The sequence below is a fragment of the Meleagris gallopavo genome, chromosome 9 (assembly GCF_000146605.3).
Source record: "Meleagris gallopavo isolate NT-WF06-2002-E0010 breed Aviagen turkey brand Nicholas breeding stock chromosome 9, Turkey_5.1, whole genome shotgun sequence".
In the NCBI taxonomy this organism is placed as follows: domain Eukaryota; kingdom Metazoa; phylum Chordata; class Aves; order Galliformes; family Phasianidae; genus Meleagris; species Meleagris gallopavo.
The window spans coordinates 5995159-6013495 of record NC_015019.2 but is presented as its reverse complement, the minus strand read 5'-3'; the positions used below and the strand labels follow the sequence as shown (position 1 = coordinate 6013495).

At 34.6% G+C, this 18337-nt stretch overlaps 2 long non-coding RNA genes across 8 annotated transcripts in view; one reads left to right on the top strand and one right to left on the bottom strand.

Annotated features, from left to right (window-relative positions):
* The window catches only part of LOC104912163, a 92701-nt gene that overhangs the window by 60078 nt on the left and 14286 nt on the right, over positions 1-18337 (bottom strand). The window lies entirely within an intron of this gene.
* LOC104912162 lies at positions 960-16692 on the top strand. Its single transcript, XR_794433.2, has 3 exons — positions 960-1027; positions 14462-14542; positions 14631-16692. It is a non-coding gene; the product is annotated as an uncharacterized LOC104912162 (long non-coding RNA).

Below are 18337 nucleotides of genomic sequence, written 5' to 3'. Positions count from 1 at the left end.
AATTTGTTTCAGGACTTTCACCACTCAAAACACTGAGATACTATTGTTCCTATCAACTATCAAAAGATAATAAACAGAGATTTCCCTATTTCTTCTAAAAAATGAATTTCAATTGGTAAGAGATGAAAAAGCACAAGATGTTTCAAATGAAGTCTTCATAGGTTAACAAGATCCTTTATTTCTGTTAATAACTTTTAATAACTTTTTAATAACTCTTGCAATTCTTCCAAACTTCATACAAGTAAGATACTGAAGCACGTTTATCCTTTACAGTGTACTCTAGTCCCCATTAAGAGGGATTCAAACATTTGGAGAAACTTTACTGTAGGAAAAGACAAACTGGTAAGATATCTTAAGATCAGTTCATATTTCCTTTAATTAGAGGCAGAAATCAAAGCAGATGATAAAGGATTAAAATGTATAATACTCATCTTTTTCAAGTTCATCTCCGTGTTAACGTGTAGTGAATACTACACGTGTCCAGAACATGTTCAGAGTTACTAATTTAGACAGACACTTCTTTCCTTACTTCTTCCAGCTTAGACTGGTGCTTATACAACAAACCAGAGCTAAGGATGAAATGGAACATATAACTTCAACACCTTCCATATATCCTTAGAGTACTGTTTTTTCCCCCCTTGCAACTCCTGATTGTAATTGGTTTGACCAAAACTGAGCCCTCAGATATCACATATTATGTAAAGCTCTGATACTATTGGTGAGATGTGAAAACAACGCTGCCTTACACCAACAACACAGTGGTAATCAATACCTTCCACATTTCACCCACTTGTTTGAGTACAACATTGTATGGGAACTGCTGAATCACAGCCTGAACCTCTGATTGATCACATGAGGCGAGCAATGAGTCAGCCCTGGGAGCACAGGTGAAGGCAATTCTGTGCTGCCAGAAGGGGTGAAGCCTGGTTCCACCTCTCCTAGACCCATTTAAGAGCTGACTGCCAGTGGGAAAGGATCTCTTCTAGAGATTCCTCCTCTAGAGTTTTGCAGCAAGTCCAGGATGCAGGTAAGCATTCTATCTATTCTCTTTTTGTTATTATAACCTGCTTAGCCAAACTCTCTTGTTTATTTCACAATTATAACATCTTTATATTCATTGATTATACAAACATGAATGAACTCAAAGAGTTAACAATGATAATACAATACCCTTTGAACCTCGTTCCATATGGCTGCTCCTACCAAAACAGATGGCGTAACTATTTGTTTTCAGTTTACTCCTGATGAATTGTTTTCTGTTAAAATGTCTGTGGCTAAACAGTAAGGATGACAGCTGCCCATTCCTGTTCTCCTTTCCTTGCCGCTTCTTGTCTTAAAGATCAATAACTGCTAAGGAGGAGACTGCTCATACACTGTAGGCTTCCTGATTGCTTTTTTTTTTTCCCCTCCTCTTTCCCAGTGCTCCACACTGCAGCAGCTTTTCTGAGCCACATAAACTTGCTGCAGCTCAGGAACAAAGAGTAGAAGACTTCTGAGAAGAGCAAGGATTTACAAATAGCAGGAAGCGCAACCCAAAATTAAGCTGCAGAACTCAAATTAACTAAACCCTTCTTAGTAACTTAAAGCACTTTTGTGCAGCTTTTTTGCCGAGACAAAACTATATGTATGTAAGCATGTGCATAACAGGATTCACTGACCTTTTGTTCCTCCTGCCTTCTGTTACCAATGACACAAACCTATTTTTTTAAAAATCATACCAGAAACTGTTCCAATTCTTTTAACAAAATAAAAAAAAAAGTTTATTATATCCTTTCATAGAAAAGTGATTTTGGAAAGATATCATCCATAGGTAGTTAAACTAATGCTTTTTAACATTATTTAGCAGTAAATCTTATTTTTACTGTTTCACTATTATGTTTTTATGTGTGACTGAACTACCACTCTCTGATGCTGTCTGAGCTGCATTTGATAGGGCATGATTGTGAGTGTTCACTTTAATTCCAGAAGCAGCTCAATAAAGGAAAGAAAAGTTTTGGTGTTTCTTCCAGAGTAAATCTCTTATTCCTTGGCTATCAGCAGCAACAACAACAGATAAAAATAAACAAACAAAGCAAATATCCCTCTCCTGCTTGTAATCCACACAGAATTGTGGAACTTAGTACATTCACACAAAAGTCCAACTAAGAGAAGCAGCTGCATATTTACCAGTAAGTCAGTACAGTGATCACTAATTACCTATGACAATTTACTTTCACTGTACACTGCCATAACCCTCCATACATCATACCAGAGGCAAATTAAGACTCTTAAAGGTGTTAAGTGCTTATGACAGCACATACACCATAAGCAATTTATATCAATACTCATTTAAAACACAAGATCCACTTATCACCATCTGATATGAGAGAGCTGAAGAACATATAATAAATATGTGAAAGGATATACATGTAGTGATAACAGGAATTAAATTTAAAACATCTTCTTAGCAGAAATACAGCACTGCATGCAGTGCAATGCAGTTGGACAGCAAAATGTGAAGAGGAAATTCCACAGAATCCAAGGGGAGTGAGAAAAGCAAAATGAGATATTATTTAAAGAAAAATGAAATTCTGCCTGGCACAATGAAATCAAATTTTGATTTCCAGTGCACTCCTAAAAACTTCTGTGCAGACATTCAGAAAGCGTGACTAAATATAATAGCTGTTACTGTGAATAGAATGAACATGGAAAAAAAAATGCATGAAACTAGCTCTATTATTAAAGCAACATTAAAATTGCGATTTAAAGATTATCAAGAATGCCAACATCACATTTTCTGTCAAGAGATTTTCCTAAACTGCCTGAAGTTACTCAAGTTCATTCTTTATTTAAAACAGATTTTTCTGTTGCTTCAGATAATCTTTTTGTCAAAGAAGAGCATTTGATTAATAATCTGACACTAATTTTTTTTTTCAAGATATTAAACGAATGAATTTGATGCTAGGCCGTTATGTACTTCTGAGTATTTTCTGCTCTATGTTCTTATTAAACCCACCAGCAACAAATCAAATGGACACAGGAAAAGGTGAATTCTCATCAGATGTACCTAGATTTGTCTGCCTTCATTTCAGAGAGAGCATCCAGACTCGGACTTTACTTTGAAGAAGAGGTTCTTTAACTTTAAGTGAACATCCTGAGTTTAGTTTAAAACTTCATTACAAGGTTAAAAACTAATGAAAACAGGCTCTGAAATTCCTATTTTTGGAGCTGTATTAAAAAGGCTTTTTATGACAGAATGTAACTTAAATACTATTGCATATTTTACTTGGACTATTTATATCACTTTCCTTGTTAATTAGCTTTTTGGGAAAAAGCTGAAAGATTTAATAAGCATTGCTTCCACATACAAAGACATGCTTCCTGTTCCTGCCATATAAAAATGCATGGGCTAAAGTTTTCTTTGTTAAGGATGATCAAAGTAATCAAAACAGTTTTGGGTAACATCTTAACTTCTTGTTTCACACAAAGGTAAATTACAGTACTCATTAAAGAATTTATGATAATCATCCAAGAATTGATTTGTAAAATCATATTTTTAAAATATAAACATTCCTAACACAAAGAGGTCAATACCCAAACCATAAGCAAAGGATAAAGGTAAAAGAAAGTAAAAAATTAGTATTCAGGGACACTAGTTAGACTAGGTCCCTAGTTAGGAGACCTAAATTAAGGTATAAGTTATCTTCTTTGCTAGTACAAAAGTAACAACAAACTTACAGATGCTTCACCAAAGTTATACCACTGGCATTTCATGCTTTTGGAAAAAAAGTACTGTTTTCTGAATAATTTTTTTCTGAATAATTTAGTTCTAGGGAGATGATGTGCCTCAGGAAACACTTTATGATTTAAATCTCTAACTGGCTCCTCCTCTGTAAAGATAATATTCATATTTAATTCAAGTTATTCTCCATCCCTTCCTTCTCCCCCACAGAAAGGACATTCTGGCTGCCAAATATCACACTAACACAGCAGCAAGCAAGAGCTGTGATCCATTACCAAGTTGTACTTGGATAATGGATACGAGCGTATTTCAGACGCTTACATAATGGAGTGGTCTTCACTGAATTTTCAACGTTATTTATTTTATCAAATGAAGATCAACCTAGGAACTGGGGGAACAGGGAGCAATCAGTTAAATAGAATCTGACAAGAACGTATACTAATCTATGGTGTAAAAATAGAACCTGGGATTATTTCAGCCACTTTTCAATCAAGTCATTAACTTTCTTTTCTTCATAAGACTCATTTAAAAATCATCCAAATGCCAACATCAAAATGAAATAAGAATTATGTACTGTTAAATTATAAGACAATCTCCTTAATGTGTAAAAATCAATTTTGCTAGCAAGGTGAAATTTGTACAAATATGTGTTTGGCAAGTAAAAAAACATTGAGTTTTCTGACTATTTCTCACCAGACCTTAAAATTATTGATCACCTACTTGAATTCTTGTAATTAGCACTGCTCACACCCTTATAGCAGCATCAGGTTGATGCTGCTCTCTTGGAAATGAGAGCCTTTTTCCTGACTGAAACAGTATTGAGGGTTCGCTCTTACAGATCCAAGATCCTGGAGACACATATGATGTGGTGCTTGGGTGAAGCATTTAATAATGCGTGACTCAAGCAGCAATGAAAGATAGAAATGCTCACAGCTATTGAAGTTTCACAGTCAAATACAAGTTTTCACAAATAGTTTTCCTATCTTTAACCTGTGTTCTTACAGCCCCAATATTAGCCTCCTTCAGGAGTATTAAATCAAGTAAATCACGACGACTTATAAACACTTCCAATACCAATTTGAGTCTAGGGCTTTCATCATAGCTAAAGAAGTCACGTGTAGGTTATGCCACCTTGATTCACTTATGGAACTAAACAAACACGTAGTTGGAAATCCTTGCCTTTTAGATGTTACAAGCGTCCCTTCACCAGGCATTCTCTCCTGATCTTTTAGATTTTACTTATTTCAGGAAACCAGGTCACATACTTTGTAGAAGATCCACTTGAGCAACTTTGCTTAGATATCACTTTTAAATCTCCCATTATCATAATTTAATACTTTGGAATAATCTTAATGTGTGAGTATTTTTTATATTTCAAATAGTTTCTTGTTACTCCCTAGGTTCTTCAGTGGATTTCCACCTTAACAGGGAATTTCTTCCACTCAACACTGCCATTCACCCTCAGGCACAAAAAAAATAGATGAAGTTCATGCTGCACTTGCTGTAGTGTTATAGAGTTCTGTTATAGAGTTCTGTATGCACGAGTTAAGCTACACATAAAACACTGCAAAACTGTCCGCTGCTATTTTAAGACTTCCTGGGTTGAATAAACAGATTCTGTATTGCATCAATATGCAGTATAAATATAATCCAATTTTTGAGTTTGTAGCAGCCTTTACCTCCTCCAAAACACTCTATGGTTAATCAAGAATGGCAAGCTAGGCGCACACCTGCCGCCTGTTTCAATCAAGAAGAACTGATATCCCACTTTCGCTTTGAATTGAATTGCAACTTCAAATATGAAGTACTAATGGTGCAGCATATACAGTGAGTACTAATCTGGATGGATGTACAGACATGTGCAATTTTTGCAGACAGTGAAGGAAGAATAGATACACTGAAGTGGATCAGTTATAGTCAGAATTATTTCAGTTACTTATTATGTGCAATGCATTCTGTCACTGGGAAGGCTATGTTTCCTTGGTAACTACCAAATATATTGTTAATGTCCCTGAAGTTTTTCTGATCAATAATGATTTGAGTCCTTTAAAGATTATTTTTAAACTATCTTTCTGGTTAGTTTAATCCTCTCTCCAGATTGTATTTTTAATTGATTATTGTCAGTTAACTGAACATATTTATGAAGGAAAAGTTTTTAATCTATATCTTTTTTCCCCTTAGAGATGTCAATGAGAAATAAGAACCTAAAAGAAACCTATCTAATCTTTTATGACAGAAATCTAGAATCAAACTGAATTAAGGTGAGCACTTAAAAGAAATGAAAAATACTAATTCCCATTTAGGTGTTTCTCTATCAGATAACTTACAGTGAGAACATGAAGTGCATGTGCAGTTTTATTACAGAATAAGGACAATGATTGCAGATACTGAAGTGGAATGATAAAGAGAATTGCTTTAAATTCAACTGGCCATAAGCAACCAAAGAATATTAGCTAGAAGTTCTGAACACTTCTGAGGTTAGTACAGGCTACAGCCTACTGAAAATTAACACTTTATTTTTAACTAAACAGTTCAAGTTCCATGTTTTCCTTACCACAACAAAAATATGTAGTTAGAGACTCTCATGCATGAAAATCTCAAATGCATGTTGGAAAAAAGATTATTCTTGATAAGCAAGAAAGGTGAGAAAGACCTGAAGGACAAAGAAAATATGATTTTACAATATTGTTTGTGGATTCAAACTTAGGAACTCTTTAGCTTTTTTAGTCACCAATGCTAAGAAAAAACAGGAAATCAGATTGACATTAATATCTGTGAGCCTACGAGATGCATAAATTCAAAATAATTGTTTTTAATCAAAATTATCACAAACATTACTTGAAAGTAATTGGGAAAAAGCAACAGAAGCAATAGGTAGCAGCAGGCAGCCATACTTCAACATGAGACTCTTCAGACACCAATGGGAGGGAGTTTCTTTTCCTTCTCTAGTCTTAAATGTGATTATTGCATTAGTAAATAGCTGGACCATTTTTAATAAATCCCATAACTCTTGCCTCTACACGTTAGCTTGATCAACATGAGTTACAACTGCCTTGTTTCATTTTAATGCCAGAAACCAAAGAGCCTGCATACTGCAGTACTTCACAGCGAATGCTATAAATCTCAGTGGTCAGCCTCTTCAGAAATTTGATCATAATTTGCTGATTCAAGACTCTCCTGTCATCCTCTATATTATAGTGTCCTTGAACACTGCTGCCATCCCTGTATATGCTTATCCCTTCAGTTATGACAAATATACCTCAATTTGTGTCACACTTCATCAGTTATCAGTTTCCTTTCTTCAGCATCTTTTCACAGCTGTTATCCAGGTAAAACCAAGATCTCATTACCTAACTTTTCTGCTGACTTACTTCAGGTTTAATTTTCCAATTGTTACTTTCTTGCAACATACACCTTATCCTACACTCATGCAAAGTGGCAATCTCCACAGTTCTTCAACTGTACCTCCATACCTTTACCATAGAAAATTGCCTTTAACACAGCCTCCAAAGAAGCTTCCATAATGAAGCTGACAACGCCTCCTGTAATGTCTCTTCTTATATCAGCAGACAAGAAATAGCACTAAATATCTTTGCATATGTAATTATGTTATTTCTGGAATTAAATCAGACTTCAGAAGTGTCATTTTTTTTCTGCACAATGAGAGTAAGAAAGTGTCAACTCTAGGACTTTTACTAAAGATGAGAACTTTTCTAGAATGTTCTGATTTCAGCATTTAACTTACGTCATTTCAGTCATAGCATTCTCACAAGCAAATTTTTTCATTCTCATCATTGTAAGCTTCAGTCCCAGAAGGGAAACAGAATAACCATGAAAGATTGCACAAAGTTGAGAATTCATAATAATGCTGACAATGACCATAACAGTAAGATTTTTTCCCTGTTCACATTAAGATGAACTCCAGGAGAATCATCTAGAGAGTTTACTATATGTACATTAAAGTCAGTATCCAGAAAAACATACATCTATTTACAAAGTTGTTAATATTTTCTACTGACAAATATTTTCTAGTGGAAGACAAGTGAACACTAATACTTGCTATGACAACAAGAAAATTTACAAGGGAGTTGCAACAATTTCTGTCTGTTTAGGTCTGTTTATTTCTTTAATACCAAACATTCAAATCTCCCACACTTTCTTAGATGAGTATCTTTAGTAGTTTTGTGTAATGTCTTTTTCTGGTGTCTAATAACAAATCAAATTTAAAATTATTAACTAGTCAAAGGAATTTAAAAAACTGAGCCATTTATTTCAAACAACCTCTCCTGACCTCGCAGTAAATGCCTACCTGCCACTCAAAATAATGATTATTCCTTTTGCCCTTAAATGACTTGTATGACCTGCCTTGTGCATCTCAAAACACAAACATCACAGAGCTATACATTTCAGTTGCTGAATATTAAGATTTTTTGAGAAGGGCATATTAAAAGGGGAATTATATGATTCACTTGAAGAGATGAGTTTTTCTGTAAAAAGTAATCTATTACTAAAACCACTAGAAGGCAGTCCAGTTATTTTCTTCAGAGCTGGTACTTTTCCTCACATCTAATGCTTTGCTATATTAGAATCTCGGCCAAAAAACACTTTACAGGAAAAAAAGAAGCAATTGGTTTTGCAAGCTATAAAGGTTAAAATACTTCTCTAAAATATTCCCCTTGGAGAGCTTGGAAGCAACCTTTTCCTCCAAAATTTCATGACAGCTGGTAAGGCAAGTAAACAAATGTGTTTTGTTTTTTTTTAATACTGCCTAAATAAAAATAGCCGATCTCACTTATTAACGCTGATTCTCTAATGACATAAACAAGAGTTCTCTGTAATTTTACCCACCTCTTACTAAACATTAGTAACACCTGCTTTTGCATCTGTATCATGTAGATCATGTAAATGATTTAGAAACCATGCTTTCAAATATATTAGCTTAGTTTGAAACTATTTTTTTCATTAGATTGAGAATGATTAACCCAGGCTTTTAAGGCTAGAAAAATAAGGTATGATAAAAGTCATACTTGTGATTATCTGATTCATAAACCAGATGAGTTCAGTTATTTCTGCTTTGAACCAGATCTTAAGAGCCTTGTTTTTCATAAATCTGGATTTAAAAACCAAGGAAGACTGAGGATAGAATAGTTAATCCATGAAAACCCTAGCAAGACTAAATCAAGAAACATACGTACAAAGAATATCCAAGTAAAAGTACATACAGTATGTTCACAGAACTATAAGCACTAGCCACAAATTTAATATAAATATAACAGGAATAAAGAAGAATATTTAGAGTTAACTGGGAATCTTTTGCAAAAGTGAGTCTATTAAGTTCTTCTCATTCTCTAGATTCAAGAAATACAGCACACTTAGATCTTTCCATTTACAAAGTAATCCTCCTTGCTGTAGGTAGAAATTGAAGAGCAACACTAGAGAAGCAGAACCCCATTACTGTGTCAAAGTCAGTTTATGGTGTAAGTTTTCACTCATGGACACAAGAGTAATTCAAACTCATGAGTATGCTGGCTACATTCAGCTCTCTAGGAGATATGGTACATATGGAAGGTTAGTGACCTAGTAAAAAGGAGAGCATTCAGGCACTCATCTACATCACACAATTTTCTACAGTTCACTTAGCTCACTGCTGAGTACAGGCCAGAGCCAGTGCAGGTTGTGAGAACCCTGAGAATAAACAATAGGGCAGACTTGATTTACTCAGTTCTTGCAAGCCGTGTGCCAACAGAGAGAACTTTGTGAATGTAAAGGCTGTATGGCTTAAAATATACAATTAATATGAAATGAGGTGTGGTTTTCTCCTTCCCAGTAGTTTAAGTCATAATCTAGAGCACTCACACAACATTGTATATAAACTGAAAGCTTTTATTCCTGTTAAACTACAGTGATTGCTAAGAAGATACCATAACCACAAATAAGTTCAGCAGTTTTAGCTCCAGTATTGATCAACTCTTCCAGCTACTTTCATAGCACGAGAACAGGCTTTCCAGGGGTAAATGTTGAGCTGAACTACACATAGCACATCCTTTCAGAACAGTTCGACAGCTATGTTCCTATGTTATTTTTTAGGCATCCCTTAATTCTTCCTGAAGAATTTTCTGCCCTCTAAGTGCTTTGCTGATATCAAGTATTAAATAAAACCAGTTTTACCTTCCCTCAGTTTCTCTGCTTTCCTCAGAGAGTCAAGCATCACATCACAAACCACAGGCAATACTCTCATAATCTTGCACTTTGGCAGCCAGTAGAACTTTCTGTACAGCTTAATGTTAAATGAGATTAATAATGTATGAGAATGTCATTTGATGGTATATGAGAGAGATTAAGCTGCGTAAGAAGAGAGGCAAGAAACCAATTTATCACCCTCAAAATTAAGGGCTTGTTTACTTGTCCAGAAGTTAAACGGATGAATGTATTTATGACTGCAGGCTATCCCAGAACTTTCATTATTTAGTTCAAAAGTCCTATCCAGAGAGCAGTCTCATTGCTTCTTCCCAACCATAAAATCCCCAGAAGAACCAATAAGACTTAATGAAATATCTGTTTTTCACACCACATCGAAATACAGAAGTAACTATGTTGAGGCTTATTGCTAAGAAGTAGTAAAATTAAGATTTCACCTTCAACGTCTTGGGATGAAATTAAAAACAAAGGTACAGGATTACATGAAAACTGGATGGCCTGTACTAAAGATGACTGAACAGAATAATTAATTCTCAATAAAAATATGATTTATCATTAAACAATATTTTATCATTAAATTATCCTTAGGACTGGAAAAAAAAAAAAGGATTATCAGACAACAACTCACGCTTCAAAAAAAAAAAAAGCAGCAAAGGAACTAAAAAATTTAGAAGAAATTAGTAATTGTGCAGAAAATGATCCCCAATTTAATAATTCCACAGCATGAAAGAATACTTTTTTTAATTTCAAATCAACATTTGTGGTCTCAAGAATAATGGAAAGGGAGTGAAGTGAAAATATCCAGCAACGTTCCTATTTTCTATGAAGATTAATCCCAGCTAACTCCAAATAAAAGAAGGCAACAGGAGAACAGAACTTAATAGGCTTTTTTTCAAGCACACAACTTAAACTGAAAAACATTTGCTAGGTTCTCATCACACAATAAATTGGGACATTGAACAAAGAAATGTTCTTACTGTAACAGGAAATAAAATGAGCCCCTCCTTCACAATGGAATTGCTGGTTCACTGCCAGCCAGAGTACCTTCCTACCTCAGAAGAGCAGAATGAATGATTTTCCCTCTCCTCCTGAGAGTTGTAGTTTTGTTTTTCCAGAATTACAGTGCTACTAGATAGTCAGGCAGATTTGTGTTTGTTTGTTTTATGCTTTTTACTTCACATAATAAATCTAAGCAATGATCTAATGATCTGAATTCATTTCACTATGCTTTTCCACATGCAAAATATTATTGCTTTATATGTGATAGAGACCTCCCACTGTGTTTACTCTTTTCATCACACCAAACACTATTTCCTTCTTTGCTGAAGCCTCACAAAGCTCCATAAAAACAAACATCTACTGCAGATGTCATACAATTAACTTATAGACTTCCAATGAAATTCTGTTCAGATACTATCTGCCTCATGGACTTTGGCAGTTTCAAGAACTGCTATTGTGAATGCCACGTGTCCAAAAGCACCCACCAGTCAATGGCTTATGTTTCTCAACATATCACTGCAATAACCAATGGTGCGAGAACTTAAGAGTCAACAGAAAGAAAAGGGATAATGACAGAAGAAAAAAAAATGATAGCAGAAAAATACTGTTGAAAATTGAGATTAAAATGCAACAACTTACCCCATTTCAGTGTGATATTTGAAGAATAAAGTTACTAAGAAAAATTACTTAGGATACAAAGGCAGATGAGGCTGCAGATCTTTGAATCACAACGTGCCAAGACAGCTCTTTCATCTTGCAGTCTATGGTAATGCTCTACAATTCTACAAGGCTGCTATTTTTTTTTTTTACTTTTCCATGTACAGTTTTTACCATTCTATCTAATGCTAATATGTAAACCCTCCCTTGCAAGACAATGTAGTGCATATCCCAGAAGTTCCAAGCAACTAAAAAGGATAACTGAAATCCAGTAACATCTGCACGTACGTACATGCAAAGACATCCTCATACAGTTCATTTTAAGTCATCAAATTTTCCTGTAAAAATTATAGTAGTATATCCTGTACAAAAAACTATACTTACACAGTTACATAAACATCAAATACTCAGCAAGATGTGACCACCATAGAGTATTTGATTGGTAATAAGTCTCAGAGGACAAGAGGAGTCTCTGCAGAAATCTCCTATTTAGTAGGCCATCTTGCACTAGTCATCTAATCTTGGACAAAAAAACCCTCAATACAATATCATTTTGATCCTATTTTTGTCCTAGCTGTATTACAAGAGTGCAAAATTGTTTTAAGTAAAGTTTAAGTTCATAGTGCTTGTATCATCATAATAACTGGCTAAAGTGGTTGAGGTGATATTTGTGGCCAAGTTGGCAATTTTTTCCACATGTCATTTTTTGGAGGTCATTTCAGAATGGATTCTAACTGACAGCTGTGTCAGGTACAATTCCTACCAGTCTATGTGCTTAGCTCATTTGCAGTATGTCTGCTAGGTTGCCTAAAGTTAAGTAACTGCCACTGACTTCAGTGAACTAGTCAAAGAGACTTGAACAGAGACTTAACTCTTCTTTAGAAACTCCTTTGAAATCCTTGTCACTTGCTCAAAATTGAAACCCAATCATCTTTTGAAGTGCTGAAATATTCCACGGAGAATCTACACCATCCACTTAGAGTGATTTGATTACACTGGCTTGGCAAACAGACTATACTCAAGTTTCCTGTGGTTTGTCTAATGCCATTTGTCACTTTAGACACCTGCATTGAGCAGGTAAAAACTTTGTTTTACAACCTATTAAGTTAGTAAAATAATATCACCATTGCTGAAGTCTCTCCCTTCTATTAAGTTGCACAGACAGTTAATTCATTACATAATTCTACCTGCCACCTGGGGACTAACTACAGTTCCTGAGACACCTCAGGGTATTCTGCTCAGGATTTTTCTCCTGATGAATCTTTTTTCCTAACTTCAGATCACTGTAATTTTAAATCAAGAAGATTACTAACCAAAGTCTAGAAATTCTAAAATATTCAAACCCTGCAACAAATGTGCACTAATACTAGTCATTCAAAATTGTTAAAGCTAAGAAAAATACTAGAAGACTGCTCAGGAACCATAGTATTCTACTGTATATCCTATAGTGACTCAATAGAGAAGGACATTTTAAAGAAATATTAGCATTCTTGAGCACCAGAACAGATGTGATACTGGATACTTCAGGGGTTTCAAATTAGGTATTACCAACCTCACGTTGCAAATGTATTTTCATAGTTCTAATGTCTCTGACCCCTCCTTATGTGAAAGTTTGTTTGGAAAAGTGTTTGAATATGGATTATAACAAATAAACCCTAAATATTCAGCAATAAATGAAGCAGAAGTTGGCTTAGTTACCAAATGTCAAGAAATTCTATTTTAGCAGAAATATTTAGTTCTCTGCAATGGCCATTTTGCTGGCTACTCAAGACAGTAAAAGAATTTTCAGAGAGAATTTCCATCTTTGACTGTCTGTATTTCTCATCTACTGATGAAACTTCACAAATCCACTGCAGGATGTATTAGTGTCCTTGAAAGTTCCTGTCAAAGTATGCTTTTTACTGTGCACTCAGAGCACCAGCAATCACCTTATACCTGTTATTACAGGATAACAGTCAAACAAGGGAAATGCAAAGGAAAAAGCTGAATTCACATACAGTCGTGTATGAGCTCTACTGTAAGTCTTCAAGGCAGACTATCTAAACAGCCTCCCATAAGCTCAGTTCATTTAATGCTAGAACTTCGATTTTAAAAGTGAAAAAAAGTTTCTCATCAATCTTCTCAGCTACAAAAGTGAAGAATCTCCAACATTATAGATGATAAAGGCAAAATGGCATCCTTTAAGGAAAGGTAAAATTGTGGATAAAATACAATTTTTTGAAGTCTCAACCACTTGAAAGAAAACTCAGTGATATGTAAATGCTTTGACAGTGTGTCAAATAAGTGTCTTTTTCATACATAAGACAGTCAGATTGTACCAGTGTCTTTGAACGTTCATGTTAATTAGACTTTTAAAATTGTTAGTAGCTTTTTTCACAGAGAACCTGGTACAATCAAAAGCTAAGCATCTATTTTGTTGTATTGCATAGAGCGACTAACCTAGACATTTGTGTGCTTTTGGCACTAACTCAGAGAATGAGACTCGTGCTTAGAAGTCCTCCAAAATTAAAGGAGCACAAGAATTCTCCTTTATTACAATTACAAAGTTAAGCTGAAAGAAATTAAAATATCATTCAGAGACTACATGGTTCATGGGTTCTGCACTGGATAAAAGTGTTCACTGCAAGATTCAAATACTTTATTGCACACTGTCTTTAATGTACTGCTAACACTTAGCATCATTGTTACTAGTAGACATGAAATAGCCTAAAATATTAATAGGTTTATTATCTTTTCACTTTCCAAAACAAACCAATGTAATTTTAGCCACTTCATAAAAGAAAGCTATTTTTTGATGCAAGTAAAAGATTTAATCCTTCCTTTGCAAGAGACCCTAATGTGAATCTTCTTAATTCAGTCCTGAGAATTGGCTTGCTCTTTTTTCAGAATATTTTTGTTGCACGCTTCACAAAATAGAATCCACTTCCCGTGAGTCAGCCATTAGAGGGCAGCATCGCATCCCCAAACGTAAGTCAGTGTATTTCACAAGTTAGAATGCTTTATGATTCAGTACTTTCCCAATTAAGCTTTTTAAAGCTATGACTTATTTGTACAGGATAGCATACATGCTGAAACTACCGAAGAATGCTGCTATTATCTCACTGAGTGACGTTCACCATTGGAGCCTGTTAAGTACTTCTACATGAGGAAGGAATGATGCATTTAAGGCAAGATTCTCCAAGAGAAGAGTAATTTTGGCCTGAATATTTTAATTCTGGCTAAGAGAATTTATTCCCTTTGTTCTTTTCAAATAATGTATAAATTTTAAGTCCTTCCCGATCACAGAAGCAATTATAGATTAGCTTCACTGAATATTTCTGACTATTTAGTGCCTTCTTGTTTTCATCTTAAAACTGGAATTTGGAAGCATAATTAAGGAACATCTCCTTGCTAAATAAATTAAAGCAGTAAATTATGCTCAGAAATCATGTTACAGAAAGAATTAGTAGAATGTGTCTCACAATACATGAGCCTCAGATATTCTTCGGAAAATACACTGTACAGACTTCTGTAGTGATGTTTTCCTCAGATTTCTGAAAATCCTTTCTTAGTTAAAAAAAAATAAATACTGCTTCTTCTATGGCATCGAATCTTGAAGTGTAGCCTTCACATATTTCCAGACTAACCTGTGAAGAGACAACTTTCTCCATTCTTAAAGGAGGAAGACAGGGAGAATAAACAAGTAAAACAAAACAAGAAAATGATATTCAGTCTGCATAACATATTGAATTTGATTGGTAATCTTTAGCCTATCACTGACCAAGAACATCCAACTAATGTTTGTATGAAAACAAATCTACTCTCAGCTGCTGAGCAATTAATTTGCTAATTTTAGTTGTGTACAAAATCAGCTTTGTATCAATTTTCATTCTTTGTACTCATTCTATAGATATTAAATAAGGCTGGCTTCCCATGCAAACTGCTTGTTGTTTTTTTAACAGCAGTTTTCCCCAGGAGTTTAATAGGCTGTTTGTTCTGTCTAGTTGCCCAAGGAAGAAAAGCTATATTCTCAATTCAAAGGGGATATACTTAGCCATGAATGTTTTATTCCCCAGTGATCACATTTAATCTATTCACCAGTTTACTCACTAAACTATTAAGTCTACACCCAACCCCCACTCTAAACCTTAACTCATTGTAAGCTGAAGAATTTGCAGTTTCTTCCCATGCTTAGCTAAAACTAACGTCTTTGAACTACTACTTTAAGGACTGTGCTCAGCTCCTATGCCATTAGGGAGAACATGGAGAAGAGTTCCAAGAATTTGGACAAGAAGAAACAGATATTTTTTTATTGGTAGTTACAGCAAGAATAAATCCACATGGAATTATCTCATCACATTCCATACAAATCAGTATTTGCCAAGGAACCTTTAAATAACTCAGCTTCAAATAATTTGCTGTTTTATTTATCTTACAGTAACTGGATGAGAAAATTATGTAGCATCTTGCTCTCCACTCTATCAGCTTATATGTTACAGTGTGAAGGTCACAGGAAGTCATGGGAAGAAGCTTTTATAATATTAACTTTAAGGAGTATATTTAAGTATAGCAAATTTAAAACACTTAGCAGTATCTCTGCACATGGTTTTAGTTCTACATGGAAGTACTGTTGTCTAATTATAACCAAGTTACACCTTAGAGGAATGAATTCTAGATACCCAAGTTCAATAACCGAAATAAAGAGCCTCCAGTGTGCCTCTTCTGAAAGAGAAATTGCAATGTTATTTCCACTTGTATAGAAAAAAAAAAAATGTTTCTTCTTAGCCATCATTAGCTAGTAATAAACTAGGAAAAGCTTAAATGGGAGACTGTCAGAATCATTTTTTCCTACTATCTGCAAAACTCAATAAATTGAATTTATCATATCATTCATTCAAGCTAATTAATAAACATTATACATAATGAGCTCTTTCATTAACAGATGTGGATATTTGTGTATTTACATGGTTCTTAGTATTGTCTTAAACAAAAGGTCAAGCAGAATAACGAGTCAATATCTAGTAATCGATTGTAGCTCAACAGGGCCATTGCCTGACACTGAATTTAGTTAAGGTTTGCAGTTGCACAATTGCAGTTTGAGTTGAGTTATCATATAGATGTGAGACAGAGAAAATAAAAACCAGAAACCTTATTGTACAGAGTAGCACAGATTCACATCTGTGAATAGTTAAACAATTCTGAAAAGCTTGAAAAAATTTCAGCAAAAACACACAAGGAACTGCAAGTGCAGTCAAGTTCTGGTAATAAAAGATATTTTCAGTATTTGAACTTGATTATCAAGATGAATGCTATGATCTTGTAATGACAGAGTTAAATAGGTTGAGCTAGTTGCTTTCCCACACCTGCTAATCTTAGCTGCTGATTTAACATCCACTGCAGTAATTATACAAGTTATCCTGTAAACTCTCATCTATGCAACTTTAAAAATCAAATTACTACCAACTTTGGAGGAGGAGAAATGTGCAACTAAATTAACATTAAACAATCAGACCTCTCTTACAGTTTACAGTTGAATGTGTAGCTTTGCAGAAAAGCACACTGAAGTAACAAATTAACGTAGCTTGGTTGGCTTTCTACTTTTCCTCCCACCCCCAAATAAACAGGACATCTGTCCTTAATCTCACCCCAACTTCCATATAACAGCAGTGTTAATACTTGATTTAAAAGTGACTTGTGATTGCCACCCAAAAAGGAGATAAAGGGTAAGCACATTATGGAGTGTTTTCTGATGTTCAGATAAATATGTATACTTGCATATGATCTTCAGTAACAAAATAAAGTGGGAGAAGGGACTCAAAACGGACAGCATCACATGCAAACTTCACCTTTTCATTTTGGTTGGACCAACTTACAATAGTTGAAGTGATAATGATACAACCGCTTATGCACATTTCCTTCTAATAGATGCCACTACATATCACATCACCATATTTGCTCTAAAATACTTGTGTTAACCATGTATGCACTTGTGAATACAAGAGACAACAAAACACTAAGAAATGAGCATGAACAAATGAAACATTGTCCAAACCTTACTTTCTTTGGCTTAAAAGTTATTTTTCAATCAAGGAAAGCTGAACAAATCCTGATCACACCGAAGCATTGCCACATGTATCACTATTTGCAAGTTCATTTTCTTCCTCTCCTGCTCTCCTGAGTGCTTATGTTCAGTTAAAAAGTCAGGTTTAAATCAGAATAGCCACTCACATTATTATCAGTAATTATAGTATCCAGAATGGGCACAGTAAGGAATATATTTTATCTTTCATAATTTATTTTTCACAGCTTTTTCCTCTAGTTACATACATATGTTTTTATACAATGTCTGGTTTCCTGTTTCAAAATCACTTCCTTTCAAACAAAGCTCCTGGGGACATAAATCACAATGGTATCTGTAAATCAGTGTTAACACTGATATCATTTTTGCAGAGTCAGGAAACAGCGTGGAAATTTTATGCTACTGTTATCCATAACAGCAGACTAACACTTAGACAAATATACCCTAGATTTATACATGTAGAAGTAAACTAAGACAAAAACAACAATCCTATTTTGTATTTCATTTTATGTTCCTGAGAAGTTTGGGAATTTCCAAAGTCTGGGATTAATAAATAAATAGAAAACTTCAGGAAGAGGCATGAAAATTACAATAAATTATTTTACATGAGTTTCCTAATTCATGCTTGGCTCAGCTGCTTTGTAGGAACACTAATTTTACACTACACCAGTAAGACTGTTTTCATGTAACTAGATTTAATGAAG